General features: G+C 39.7%; 1 long non-coding RNA gene across 1 annotated transcript; it reads left to right on the top strand.

The window, feature by feature from the left end:
- The first annotated feature begins 8,771 nt into the window (after nucleotides 1–8,771).
- LOC117254738 (uncharacterized) lies at nucleotides 8,772–14,200 on the top strand. Its single transcript, XR_004501500.2, has 3 exons — nucleotides 8,772–8,930; nucleotides 10,494–10,767; nucleotides 10,860–14,200. It is a non-coding gene; the product is annotated as an uncharacterized LOC117254738 (long non-coding RNA).
- The last annotated feature ends 705 nt before the right edge of the window (nucleotides 14,201–14,905 follow it).

Below are 14,905 nucleotides of genomic sequence, written 5' to 3'. Positions count from 1 at the left end.
ATGCATAATTAGGTAGTCTGAGTGGGCGGAAGTTCGCTGCATAGATCAGCCTCTCATTGGGTGGAATGAGCCACCCGCTGAAGTCCCGCCCTACCACCTCCGGTTGCAGTTTTCAACACGTCCTTTACTAACTTTTGTGGTGTTTGATCTTGCGGGGATGTAGCCATTTTTCTGCCATGGTTCGCGTCCTGTAGGTGATATTTTTGTGGGCGTGTTACACCAAAACCTGTTTCCCCCGGCAATATTTTTGCAAGCACACCGTTACTGTGGCACCGCCCAGAACGATTGTGATTGGTTGAAAGAAATACAAGCAGCCTGGGCGGTTTTTTTTTCTCCAATCTTAAAGTGAGAGCCGGCCCAGCCAGACCTAAGGTCTGGTGAGCAAGACTAATAATTAGGCTGCAGTTGTCTGGGTGCGCAAAGGTGGAGTGCGCTGGTCTTGTCATACAAAGTTTGATGGAGTGTCAACTGGACAATATGGAGATATTTGCATATTGAAAGCCGGACTACAAATGTGGATAGACAGGGAGAAACACACGCAAGCCTAAGACGTGGTAAGATACGATATTCCTCACTATATGAAGTGACTGATAACAAGATCTGTATAATGGATTGTAAAGACATTCGTCAGGTTTTTATTTTGTAGACAATTGATCTGGATTTATAGCATGATGGGATGACAGCACAATGATGTGTGTGGTATCCCTGGAAAGCTCTGGTCCTGCTTCTTCTACTTCTTAAGCTAAATAAAGTCTTTATGGCTCTCATAGGACAGCCACACATACTTAACAGTATATTAAAGGGATAGTGCACCCAAAAATGAAAATTCAGCCATTACTCACCCTCATGCTGAGGAAGGCTCTGGTGAAGTTTTAGAGTCCTCACATCCCTTGCGGGGAGCGGTGGGGGGAGCGGCTAGCACACATAATGGCTGACGGCGCCCCAGACTAACATCCAAGAACACAAAATTGAAACCACAAAATATCTCCAACATGCTCATCCGTAGTGATCCAAGTGTCCTGAAGCCCCGACATAAAAAGTTGTTTCAAAAAACATCATATGAACTCTGTTTTTAGCCTCATTGTAGCCTGTAGCTCTAACTGCTTCTCTGTGCACTGCGCTCACGTGTGCGCGCTCAGGGTGATCAGTGATGCACGGTCTCTGAAGAGCAGCAGTCTCGTCAGTACTGATGTCCAGATTCTCAAGTGCAGGCATCGCCAATTCCCAGTCTGAGCAGCAAAGACTTTCCTCATCCATTGGCATTGCTTTGCATTTGAAACAACTACACCACCAGGTTTCCAGTGCTCGACTCTGCGGCTGGCTGAGGGTTAGGCCAAAAATACATAAAGAAACCACAAAATATCTCCATACTGCTCGTCCGTAGTGATTGTAGCTTGTAGCTCTAATTGCCTCTCTGTGCACCACGCACACGACCAGTGAAAGCATGTGAACACATATGAAGGCAGTGCCCATGTCTCACGGTCTCGTGCAAACGCGCACACATGAGCGCAGTGCACAGAGAGGCAATTAGAGCTACAGGCTACAATGAGGCTAAAAACAGAGTTCAAATGATGTTTCTCCAAACAACTTTTTATGTTAGGGCTTCAGGACACTTGGATCACCACAGATGAGCAGTATGGAGATATTTTGTGGTTTCAATTATGTGTTTTTGGACGTTTTAATCTGGGGCGCCCAGCCTGCATTAGGTGGAGTTGTGCTGCTACCCATTCTCCCCTTGGATTTCCGCAAGGGATGTGAGGACTCTAAAACTTCACCAGAGCCTCCCTCGACATGAGGGTGAGTAGATAATGGCTGAATTTTCATTTTTGGGTGCACTATCCCTTTAAGTACAGAATCTCCTTCTCCACTGTTTATGGGTGCCCTTGAAGAGAATCAGGCTGATGTTATTGTCAGTCTCCACGACTACATCAGTAGTCATCTCTGCAGTGGCGCACTAAAAATTTTGCCAACTTCCTGAAAGTCAAATAATAGGCACCTCTACTTGTACATTGTCTCTCTGTGGTATCTGTAGTCATGGTAAGTCATTTTGGTTTTTGGTGCTTAATCAAAGGATCATTCTGGCTCTTTGGCCCCGATGTTCAGCCTGTTGGTTGTTTCACATTTTGTCAGATGAAATGAGGAAAGCTACAGCAGAAGATAGGAAAACCTGAAGGTTGCTGTTGCTGTGTTGTAACGGATGTAACACTGACTGTGTTGTGTTTACTGTAGGTCTGTCTTTCTTTCAGCACTGATATTAATGGAGGTTGTTAATTTATGTTACACATGAAGGCACGGCAGATAACAGTAGTGTTGTCACTTAGTAGTGACATTAAGAATTAAACTGTATTTCTAGGTAGCGTGGTGGTGACGTCATTACTGTCTGAGTCAAATAGCATGCATAGCATTGTAATTGACCAAGTGGTGCAGTGGCGTCCATACAAGTTACAAGCTCCTTTTCCCAAGAAAAACTCTGGAGTGCAGCAAACTTTTTTCCAGCGGGTCTGGATGAAATTAAGGACAATAGAAGTGGGGATGAGTCATGCAACTGATGCCAGCGCCACATCGGGGCATGTTTTGTTTTTGTTTTTTTTTTTTAACTGTATTCAACAATAAAATGTACAAAAGCATCATAAAACTTACAAGAGGCTACATGAGAGCTGAAACAAATTGCAATGAAAGATGAACAAATAATAAAGTAAGAAGATGACAAACAACAACAAAAAACAGTTAATTTCACATCATCAAATATTTTTTTGTGATATTGTAAAAATGTGTTACATTTCTGTTGTTCATAAGACCAAGGTAGTTCAACACTGAGTTAAATTAAATTAAAAAAAGATGGAAAGAGGGTTGTGAACCTAAGAACTTCTGTTTATGAATAAAGAATTTCCCTGATAAAATAAAGAAGTTAACGTAAGTCAGAAACTTGTTTATCATATCTCATAGCTCATATCATCATGGTAACAGATTATATCATTTAGAGTAAAACAGCGAGTGATAATCGTAATATTGAAAGCATGAAAACTTAAATCAGACCAAAATTTCATTGTTATTCTACACTGAAAAAAATAAATGAATCAATGTTTCATCGGCATGTCCACAAAAGGACACGAGTCAGCACTGATTATAACAAATCTATATTGATTGATTACCCATTTTCATCAGTTTACATTCATAATAATAAAATAAGTGATATCAACAAGCTGACACTGTATGCCACAGTGAGTGTGGTGGAAAAATATATTTAAGCTTCTGTATTATACAACCTATAATATATTTTTATTATATTTTATGCCTACATTGGCCCTTCCTATACATCAAGTAGATACCTACAGCAATAAATGACGATGGTAATGTTAGTTATTTTAAGAGCTCCTATAGATGGTCTTTTTTAATAAGATAATTATTTGTTATTCCCATAGCGGGTAAATTTGCAGTGTAAAGGGGATTGTGTAATAAGAAGAAGCATCAGCAAACATAACTGGTGTGTCGTGCAATTATTCTTTTAACACTGAAGGCTAATCTGGAAATTAATTCCTCCTCTTCTCGTTCAGTGAGCAGACATGCTGGTTCCACAGCTGCTCCTTCAGACTCTGGAAGAGCTGCGCCAAGATGACTTTAAAAAGCTTAAATGGTTTCTCTCAATGGACATCTTGGACAGCTGCAAACCAATTCCTGTTTCCCGTCTTGAGAAGGCATCCCGGTGGGACACTGTGAGCAGGATGATCGAGAGCTACAGTGAACATTTGGCTGTGAGCATCACTGTTGAGATTCTGAAGAAGATGAGCAACAACAACAACGCTGCAGAGAGGTTACAGAAAACCTACACAGGTACAGCAAATCAATGAGTTCATAGACGATGTTTAATATTAGCTAATTTGTGTCTTTTATTGATTATCCGTTTCTTGGTCTTTATTTCCCAGAGGGAGCAGCAGCACAGGAGAAAGTCTCTTATTCTCTTGTAACCTCCTCGTCTGCTTTGGGTCTTCCAACTGCTCAGAGAATCTCTACTGATGGAGCAGCTGGTGCCATGCTATTTCTAAAATGAGATGTCCTACACCTAATACTCTGGAGTCTCCTGCCAGAAGGCAGAAGCTTAAAAAACAGAGGAAGCAGGGTGTGAGGGATCTCCCATCACCTTCTCCCCCTTTTGCTTAATGCGTGTGGCATATAAGGAGGCCACAGAAGGAAGGTCACAGCCTACAATCTTTGATGCCGTGCATACCACTCTTTCTAGCTGTGTCTTGTTGTGCTCAGTTGTGTTTCCACACCACATCGTCACTGAAAATGTGAGAACACACTCAACTGTCACTCTATAGAAGCTGAGTTTCCCATCCCTGGAGACCCCAATCGTCCTTAACTGACGCAGTGAGTGAAGCCTCTGGTGGGCCCGACTAATAATGTTGCTGGTGTTAACTTCCCACTTTAAGTTGTCACATAGGGTTGTTCCTAGGAATTTAAAATTACTTCCTCGCTCCACCTTTTGACCATAGATAAGCAGAGGAGGGTGAACTACATCACCACGCCGAAAGTCTATGATCATTTCCTTTGTTTTGGTGATGAAAGACAAAGTGCATTTTATTTTTTACCTCAGAAACAAGGACAAGAAGTTCCACATTTAGTTCATGTGTTGACAACTGAGCAAACTCCATCCACTGAGGACGACATTGAGGTGTGGTTAAAAGCTCCAGCAACAGCTAGGGGGTGTTAAGATTCTTTTTTTTTTTTTTTTTGCAAGAATAAATTGTTGTGTGTGCTCATTAGTGTCATGTATATGGTGAAAAGCTCTGATAAACTCACAGTACACTCCCAGGAGACATACTAACAACAAGCCAATGAACATTCACTTTTCACTCTGGAGGTACAAAAACAGAACTAAAAGGGGAGACAATATTGGACTTACACAGTTGTGTGATGTAACTAAATACATTAACTGAAGAACTGTACTTAAATACCAAATTGAGGTAAAGTAGGGGAAACCGGGGATGGTTGTAACATTTTTGACGTTTCTCTCTGTATCTTTGAGTGTGCGTTCAAACTGTGATACAGTAGCTGAAACCTCTGTAGCACATATAGAAAATGCATGCTTTGGTCAAAACATAAGGAGTGAAATGTTAAAATTCAACCCATAGTCCCAGAGAGTTGTAACTAAAGACACTGAAAACTTTTCATTCAACACTCAAATAACTTAATGTGTTGCTTGGGGTAGGTTATTATTTTTCCATGTTGCTACATTTAACCCAGACTCTTGTAGTTGTAAACCAGCTTACCTTACAGGTAACAACTAAAACAATTGTACTAACAACTTCCAGATATCGACATATGCACATAATAAACATGATTTAAGCTTGAGTAATTTGACTACAAAGCAAAACACAATAAAACAAAAATATTATGACAGGGAATATTTTACTGAATAATCAGTACTTTCACTTTTGATAATACTGATATACTTTTACTTACATAAAATTTAAATGCATGACTTTTACTTGTAGTGGAGTATTTTTGTAGTGTGAGTACTTTCTCTGAAGTACATGATCTGAATACTTCCTCCATTGTTTGTGGGTACTCTTGAAGAGAATCAGACTCATGTCACTGTCAGTATTTCCTCACAATCTTAGTCACCTCTGCAGCTGCGCTCTTAGTTTTTGCCAACTTCCTGAAAGTCAAATAATAGGTGTCCCTTTATGTACATTGGTGGTATCTGTGGACACAGTAAGTCATTTTGGTTTTTGATGCTTATCAAAGGATAATTTTGGCTCTTTGGCCCCAATGTTGTTCAGCTGTTTTACATTTTGTCAAATGCAATGATGAAAGCTACAGCAGAAGATAGGAAAACCTGAAGGCGGCTGTTGCAGTGTTGTAACGGATGTAACACTGACTGTGTTGTTTCCTGTAGGTCTGTCTTTCTTTCAGCATTGATATTAATGTAGGTTGTTAATTAATTGCAGTGCCAAAGAGTTATGATGCTGACACTGCAGAGCGTTACACATGAAGGCACGGCAGATAACGGCAGTGAAGTGAAGCATCACTTCAAGTAGCGACGTTTAGAATTTAAGTGTATTCACAGTAGCAGGGTGGTGACGTCATTACTTTCTTAGTCAAATAGCTTTTTAATAGGGAAATTAATTCATTGACCATACAAGTTACAAGCTCCTTTTCCTAGGAAAAACTCTGAGGGGCAGCAAACTTTTTTTCCAGCAGAGGTCTGGATGAAATTAAGGACGATAGAACTGAGGATGAGTCATGTGATTGATGCCAGCGCCACATTGGGGCATGTATTGTTTTTAAAACTGTATTCACTTAAACAATGTACTAAAACACGTCATGTATAGAACGAACAATACATGAGAGCTGAAACAAATTGCAATGAAAGATGAACAAATAATAGATAAAGTAAGAATGATAAGATGATAAAAAACAACAACAACAACAACAACAACAACAAAACAGTTAATTTCACATCATCAAATAATTTTTTGTGATATTGTAAAAATGTGTTACTTTTTCTGCTGTTCATAAGACCAAGGCAGTTCAACACTGAGTTAAATTCAATCCAAAAAGATGGAAAGAGGGTTGTGAACCTAAGAACTTCTGTTTATGAATAAAGAATTTCCCTCATAAAATAAAGAAGTTAACAACAAAGGTCAGAAACGTGTTCCTCATATCATCATAGTAACAGATTATATCATTTAGAGTAAAACAGTGAGTGATATTTGTGGTACTGAAAGCATGAGAACTTAAATCTGGCCAAAATGTCATTGTTATTCTACACTGAAAAAATGAATGAATCAGTGTTTCATATTAGCTAATTTGTGTCTTTTTTTGATTATCTGTTTCTTGATCTTTATTTTCCAGAGGGAGCAGCAGCACAGGAGAAAGTCTCTCACTCTCTTGTAACCTCCTCGTCTGCTTTGGGTCTTCCAACTGCTCAGAGAATCTCAACTGATGGAGCAGCTGGTGCCATTGCTCCGAAGGCCCCAAATGCCCCAAATGCCTGTTATGGTGGTGTGACTGTCAGTCGTAATGTTGGAGGTAATGTTAGGGGTAATGTTGGCAGGATTGTTAGCCGTAATGTTTGGAGTGATGTTGCCCAGAATGTTGGAAGTAATGTTAGGGGTGATGTTGACATAAATGTTGGGGGTACTGTTCAGGCTAATGTTGGATCAGTTGGAGCAAGTCCTTCAACATCCCCAACAGTTAACTGTCCCCCCTACAAAATCATACGCAGAAGAACATGGAAGAATCGGTCTTTCAGGTCAAAAAGAAGGCATCTGAAAGCATTAAGTGTTGTTTCAGGAGAAATTAAGTGAGATATCATATGAATCATGATGTGAAATAATTGAAAATTATCCACTTATATGTACCACTGAAACAGCTGTCATCTCTCTTAATTGCCCTCAAACAAGGCACTGAACTGTACCAGCTGCTTCAGGGGGCCATGTTTTCTGTTTGTTATATACATTGAACAAAAATATATGTAATGCTGGTTACAATAACAGGCCTTCTAAAATGAGCAGTTTTATCACACAACACCACACCCAGTGGCATGGACAGGCAATATGGATCTGGGCGCACTGAGTAAGTCACCTGCATCACCAAAGTTGGACGATCTAAATGTAAGGTAAATTAATAGCAGCTGGGTCCCCTTGTAGTATTGAAAAACTGACTTCAGTACTTCCTCTGGCCCCGCATATGAGATATAAATATTCAAATGTTGCTATGTGTGTCTGTGTTTGTCTGTTTATGTGTTGCTTGGGGTATTATTTTTTCATGTTGTTACAGTGAACCCAGACCCTGTAGTCATAAACCAGCTTACCTTACATGTAGCAACTAAAACATTCGCACTAACAACTTGCATTAATGATATCTTCATACATGCATAATAAACATGATTTAAGCTTGAGTAATTTAACTACAAAGCAGCCAATACTATCACAAAAAAAAATAAAAATAAAAAATAACGTTTTTTCCCTAAAATTAGTTTTTTCCTTATTAACTTGGCTGTGTCTGCCACAGGGTGCTAACTCCTAACAGGAGGAATAAGGATTAAACTAAGTGAATCAGCTGATTCATAGCTTGTTGTTCCTAATTAAAAATTAAATGTTACATGTATGTACAACCATCCCCGGTCTCCCCTACTTTTACTTGAGTTTTTCTGTTTTCTGCTACTTTATACTTTTCATTTCATTACAATTGTCTGATAACTTTGGTTACTTTGCAGATTCAGATTAATAATACAAAATATAATCATCAAATACACTGTGATGTGTCATGGATAAAGATCAAAGGTAATTGATTTCTTGGTGAAATTTACAAGCTAGTCTGTAAGTAAAAGAATATATCTCTATATTTTACTGCAGCATTTCATGTACAATGTGTCACTAATTGTAATTCAGTCATATAATATTCATTATTTTGAAATGGGCAGTTTGGTTTCTTTTTGTATTTTAAGTAAATTGTATATGTAATACTTTTTTACTTTGACTTAAGTAAAGTTTTGAATCCAAGACTGTTGCTACTTTTACTGCAGTGAAAAATCTGTGTACTTCTTCCTCCACCAGATCAGTTGGGCACAAACTTTGCATGTTGCCTCGTAACATGTCTGCTGGATGTGTATACAAGCTGTGTGTACAGTATCAGTGAGGACATGTGGACATGTGGACCTTCACGAAAGAGCAATAAATTCTCTGTCTCACCTTCATTCAGCCTGGTAAAGTTTAACCTTAAACTGTAATCAGTTTACGCCCACTTTGACTGGTACTAGGGTTTGACCGTGCTGTCGTCAGTCTTCCCGTCAGACCATAAGGAAGTCTGAAGCTGAAGGTATCGATAAGGCTTCAGGTATGCTTCAGTTTCAGTCTGGTTTCTTTAATTGTTGGGGCTTTGGGACATCTTGGCTGTTTGAGCTGACAAAACACTGACTTCAGGTAGGTGCTTGATGGCCTATATGTAATTTGTTCTGCAATGATTTTAATGGTAACTGTTGAGCAGATACAGAGGTGCCCCTGCCTGATATCTGGAATGGTTGAAAGGCTTGAGAGGGCCGTGCTCCTGTAGCATATTGGGTCCATCTGCATGCCTCTATTTATCTGTATAGTTGTAGTTTTAAAAGAGTCTTTTCGGGTTATAACTTCGACAAATGTAAGAATTTTTTTACCGCTGTCCAGTGAAAACCATCTTTTAGTGAGTTTTTTTTTTAGACTAAAGTATGAATTGTTTCTGTTGTATGGAGGACCACATGTGTCACGCCAGCAGCTATCACACATTTAACTGATTGATATCTAACTGATCAGTACACACCAGATTTAATACAATATTTTACAAATGAATAAATTAATCTATCAACAAAGTTTATTGGTTTTTATTTTATAATATCATTAGTTGTTGTTTATATGTTGTATTTGTTGCATTTTAAGGGTCTCTCTTGTAGAGGAGATTTTCAGTCTCAATGTGTGTAAATATAACAACGGTAAATGAGAGACTGCAAACAGAGCAGAATGAATACATGTATCGATAAAGTATTGGCTTTTTACTCGTAAATGATTTACAGTAACAAGTGTAGTTGTCATCAGTAATCTTCGAGTTATCTTCACTTTGTCTACACCATGGCCTCTCTACTGTTGTCTGACTTTACTCTGTTCGTGTGTGTGTGTGTGTGTGTGTACGCGTTTGGAGGAGGTCAGCCATGCAGATAGCAGAAGAGAAAGACTACAGCAGGATGATAAATCAAACCAAAACTTTTCAAAAGTACCAATGAAGGAACCGATAATGTCGGAGCTTATTATTGCTGGGGTGGAGGTGGAGCTGAAAGAGCAGCAGCGGCATTGCCAGGGAAAAGGGGGAGCTGGGAAAATTTTGCAGCTGAAATAGAAAGGCAAATTGTGAGGGTGTGTTTTGTAAATGATATACATAGAGTGACGTATGACGTGTGTCAAGGCTGTAGCCATGGAGTCAACACTGGGGGGGACCAAATCTGCACGCCCGCACGTTTTCATCTTTTTAACCTGTTTCGCTGCTGAGTCAGTTTTCCAATATGTTGACAGTACTTCTTCAGTGACTACAGTTAGTGACAGTGGGCTCCATGCTAGCTCTACAGCTTGACTGAGTAGCACCAGCTAAGGAGCAGGGCTCAGCAAAGAGTCTGTTATCCCTCTAGTTGTCACATTGTAGCATAAATTGTTAACTACCTGTGAAAAATTTTATTAATTCTTGTCCAATTAGATACCATTTGATAGAATTCTTTATAATGCTTTACATGATACTTGTGGTCCTCCATATTTAAAGGTTGAGAATATCCTAATGCTAAAAGGCATTTAAAATCCACTGGATCATCTGATAAAATATCACAAAGCTGAAAATTGAGCTGTTTTTAACAATTTATGAAAAGCTGGTTTTGCAAGACAGTAACGAGACAAGACAGTAAGACTGAATGAAGCTCCATCCCATAAAATCCTCTCGCCTAAATAATTCCCCCTCTCCTACCTGTTCAGTTATTAGAGATGCTGGTGCCACAGCTGCTCTTGGAGACTCTGGAGGACCTGAGTAAAGATGATTTCGATAAATTTAAGTGGTATCTTGGTCTCAACATCTTGAAAAACTGTGAACAAATTCCTCTGTATCAACTGGGGAGCCCATTCCGGCACAACATTGTGAGTAAGATGATCGAGCGCAACGGTGAAGAAAAGGCTGTGAACTCGACTGTTGAGATCCTGAAGATGATGAAGCACAACAGCGCTGCAGAGAGGTTAAAGAAAACATACACAGGTACAGTGAATCAGTGAGTTTGTAGACGCTGGTTAACATTTGCTAAATCGTGTCTCTTACTGATTCTCTATGTCCTGATCTTTATTTTACAGAGGGAGCAACAGCTCAGGAGAAAGTCTCCCTTGCAGTTGGAACCTCCTCCTCGTCTGCTTTGTGTCTGCCAACTGGAAGGAGATCCTTTATTGATGGAGCAGCTGGTGCCATCGCTCCTATTCCCTCTAATGGTACCATGATTATCAGTGGTAATGTTAGGGGAAATATTGGCCATCATAGTGGTAATATGATCATCAGTGGTAATGTTCGCGGTAATATTGGCTGTAATGCTGGCGGTATTGTTGGCAATAATAATGTATTTGTTACATCCCCAGCAGTTTACCATCACCACTATTACAATTAAAAGTAAGCAGATGTTAGGAGGGGAGTCAGTCTTACTGAAAAACTTACTGAAAGACGGTGTTCTCAGAAAATAGTAAGTTTTTTTGTCATGTGTTTAGTGTAGTTAATAAATAAAAATCAAGTGTAATATCATGACTCGTGATATGAAATTATTCACTTGAAGGTTTCATTAAAGCAGCCGTCATCTCGCAAAACATGCCTACACACAGAAGCTCATGAAAATGTACTTCTTAGCCCATTTTCCAATACCACTTATGGATAGCTGACTTCAATAAACTCATGCAAACCAAACCCTTGTATCAGGAGAACTGGATACAGAGCTTGGGGCGGCCCTTCGTTCATTTCTTTGAAAGTTGCCTAGTGGCACATAAAGCCAAAAAAGTTTGACTTCCTGGGATTACAATTACCAGGATCTTCTGCATTGTTCGAGCAAGGGAGCAACTAGTTTCTGGTTTAGCCTACTGCTAACTTGAATGGGGTTAGAGGGATTTAATTGTGAGGCTCTTCTAGACTTTCGATGTGGGGAAAAAATGGGGAAAAAGTCTTTTTGGGTGGCCCGTGGCATCATGTGTTGGACCCGGAAGTTGTAATTCAACTGTTTGGCCACTATGAAAATTGGCTTGAAAATTCAGCACATTTCCTGAGGCAAATTTCCATTTCCTAGGACAGGGAAGGCATGTCTCTCCTTACTCTGCCTTACTCTGCTTTTGATTGGCTTACTGTGAATTCTTACCCTCACCCGAACCAATCCCACTCCTCTTGCTTAAACCTAACCAACCCAACCAACGATAGCAGCAAGTAGTAGCAATCAGAGGGACGGTTTGGTGCATCAGCGTCATGCCTTTGCTATCCTTTCCCCACTTTCTGCGGGCCTGCGTGCAATGGCGGATTGGTCATCGGGACGTTCGGCGGGAATCCCGATGGGATGGTCAACAAGTTGCCCGTTGTGGGCCGGTGGGGCCGGCCTGGTGGTCAAAGAAAGAAAGAAAGAAAGAAAGAAAAAAGTGAATGTCAAGCAAGTTGCTAGCTGTCAGTACTGCAATGTGCGTCTCTCCCGTGTTGTTTGTTTGCTGTGAGATGTTCAGAGGGAACGTAGGTGTCAGTCTTATTTTTTGATGCTTGAAGGAGGAGATAAGAGCGGCCTCTTGCAATACGAAAGAGGCCCTTGTTTTTCTTGAAATCTCATCTCAGTCATCACTTATGACAGACCAGGCTAGTTTGACCGTTAGTGCTAGCTATTGAGAAAGGAGAAAGACAGAAAACATAAAGCCGGTAAAAAAACAAACAAAAAAAAAGGGTGGCGCGGAAAAAACCCGAATAAAAAAACTTCAATCTTTACAAGAAGAGGCAGCAAAGTGCTCCAAAATAACTGATCTGTTTGGCTGCAGCGTTGGTCGAGGGGCTGAGGCTGCCGGTGTTGCTAACAACGGAGATGGAGCTGGAGCCGACAGTGCCATAGCAGGTGCATTAATGTGTGTGTGGGCCAGTGTGTGGGCCGGTGCGCCTGAATGTCCCAGGCTGAATGTGTGTCCCAGTTGGCCCCTGGCTGCGTACCCATCAGAATTTAATAACATTTGGAAAGTCCAGAAGAGCCAAATCATTAAATCATTTTATCCCTATTCAAGTTAGCAGAGCACCGAACCGGAAGTAGCAGTAGTCTCTTGTACACCTGCTCTATGGGCCCAACAGTGAGGAAGCGGCAGCATCCAGGTCATTTTATCCACAGCAGTTGAGCATTTTCTGCTTCAAGCACCACTGAGCAACTTTTATAGGAATGAACAGGATCCAGCCTCTTACACTGTATCCAGTTCTGTTAATACATCTACGGTGATTTTTTGTTCTTATTTAATGTAAAGCACTTTATACATTTGTTTTTGATATAGAATAGAAAGCCTTTATTGTCATTTTACAAAGAGTATACAAGGAGATTAAGAGGGCTACATCTGATCAGGTGCCAACTAGTCATTAAAACACGCAAGTAAAGAAACAGACAACATTATCATTTATAAAATCTGAAATAAATTGTGTAAAAATAGGCTGTATCAAAGTGTTGCAAGTGTAAAATAAATAGTGTATTGCACTTAATAGAGTATAACACTAATAAGCAGTGGGTTGTACATATAGAGCAAGATCATTTATGTTTTGATCTATCAGCCTGATGACACGCGACGTGTGTTTAAAGCTGTAAATAAAGTTAATTGTCATTACTGTTGTCATAAAGTGGCTACCGTCTCCTGTTCACCTATATTGCAAACATTTGATCTCAGAAACGAGGACAAGAATAAAGCTGCATAAGTTTTGTTCATGTGAACTGTTATCTGAGCAAAATTCAGTCACTGAAGATGACAGTGAGAAAGCTCTTGGCAAGAAAATGTTTTGTTTGTTCTCTTTCTAGCCATACAGATATTTTTTGTATTATTTGCTGCTTTTATTTTGAGTTATCTGAATTACTGAAATTTAATTCTTCAATGCAAGGAGCACCGGAAACTAAATAACTTATTTTTAAAAATTCTTCTGCGTCCTTCTTGTGTATTTTGTTGTTTATTTCTATGATTTCCTTTCATTTTCTGTTTGATATGCATTTAACAGAATTATTTGAAATTAAATAAATAAAGTTGATGAAACTGTGAGATATGAGGATTGTTGTCTTTTCTTCATCCTAAAATCAAAATTATGCTCTAATGGTGACTTTTTCTGGCATTATTGTTACACATTTATTTCTGATATCATTTGACTTTCCCAATAGTAAATGCCTCCAGTCAACTAGTCTCGCCACCAGACAATCAGCTCATTCTGTCAGATAGGAAATATCTATCAGAATGGACTATTACCTCTGAGGTAATAGTCCATTCTGCTTCTTACACATATCTGACCTGAGTAGCTACTAAACAATGTTTTTGCCAGGGTAGGGTATTACGAGTGAGAGGCTTCATCAGACTAGTCTGACAGGATGAGCTAGCTCATCCTGAGTGGGTAGCGCAAACTTTCAGAACACCGGCAACAAAGCAACGCCTCTTGCATTTTTTTAAAGGACACGCCCTCCGTAATGTGCGCTCCCCCTTCTCTCGTTGGCAAGGACACAAACACACAGAGAGCTTGAAAATGTATGCCGAGAGATTTAACTCTGTTTTATCAAACGTGTGCTCCGTCCACAAGATTGTGGAAATGAAGGACTTACAACGACTTTGTTTAAAACTTTTAACACAGTCGGACTATGTTTACGAGCACAAGAGTTCAGCGAGTCACTGAAGGACCGCTCTGCGGATTAACTATTGGTTCTGCAACTTAGGGAGTTTTTTTAAACTCTGAAATTGTATCCGCCCATCTAAACACAAAATCAGGGAGAAAGACATCAGTCTTTAGTTAAGCAACGCGTCTAAAGACTGACTTGTGAGTCTACCAGTCAAGTTAAATGTTGCTGTTGTCCCTGGTTTTATGTGAGAAGAGGGAAAGATCGCTAGTTGCTAGGCTAATTTATACAATGTAAAATGCCAAAGGCTTGCGCTAATAACATTTGCATGTTGTATTTGTGGGGAAAATGTGTCCGTGTTTGTCTGTGAATGCTGCGAGTTATAGTGAAGCTGATTTGTGTACTTGTTTTTCAAATTGTCTCTATTAAGACATGTTTAATGTGTGTTTTGAATCAAATAAACTTTACAACACTTCACATAAACATCTGCTGCCGACTAGTGTTTTGGAGGCGTAACTGCAGAGTGATACAGACACACCACAGAAGTAAAAA

The sequence above is a fragment of the Epinephelus lanceolatus genome, chromosome 3 (assembly GCF_041903045.1).
Source record: "Epinephelus lanceolatus isolate andai-2023 chromosome 3, ASM4190304v1, whole genome shotgun sequence".
Lineage (NCBI taxonomy): Eukaryota > Metazoa > Chordata > Actinopteri > Perciformes > Serranidae > Epinephelus > Epinephelus lanceolatus.
This window is presented reverse-complemented; position numbering and strand designations above follow the sequence as displayed.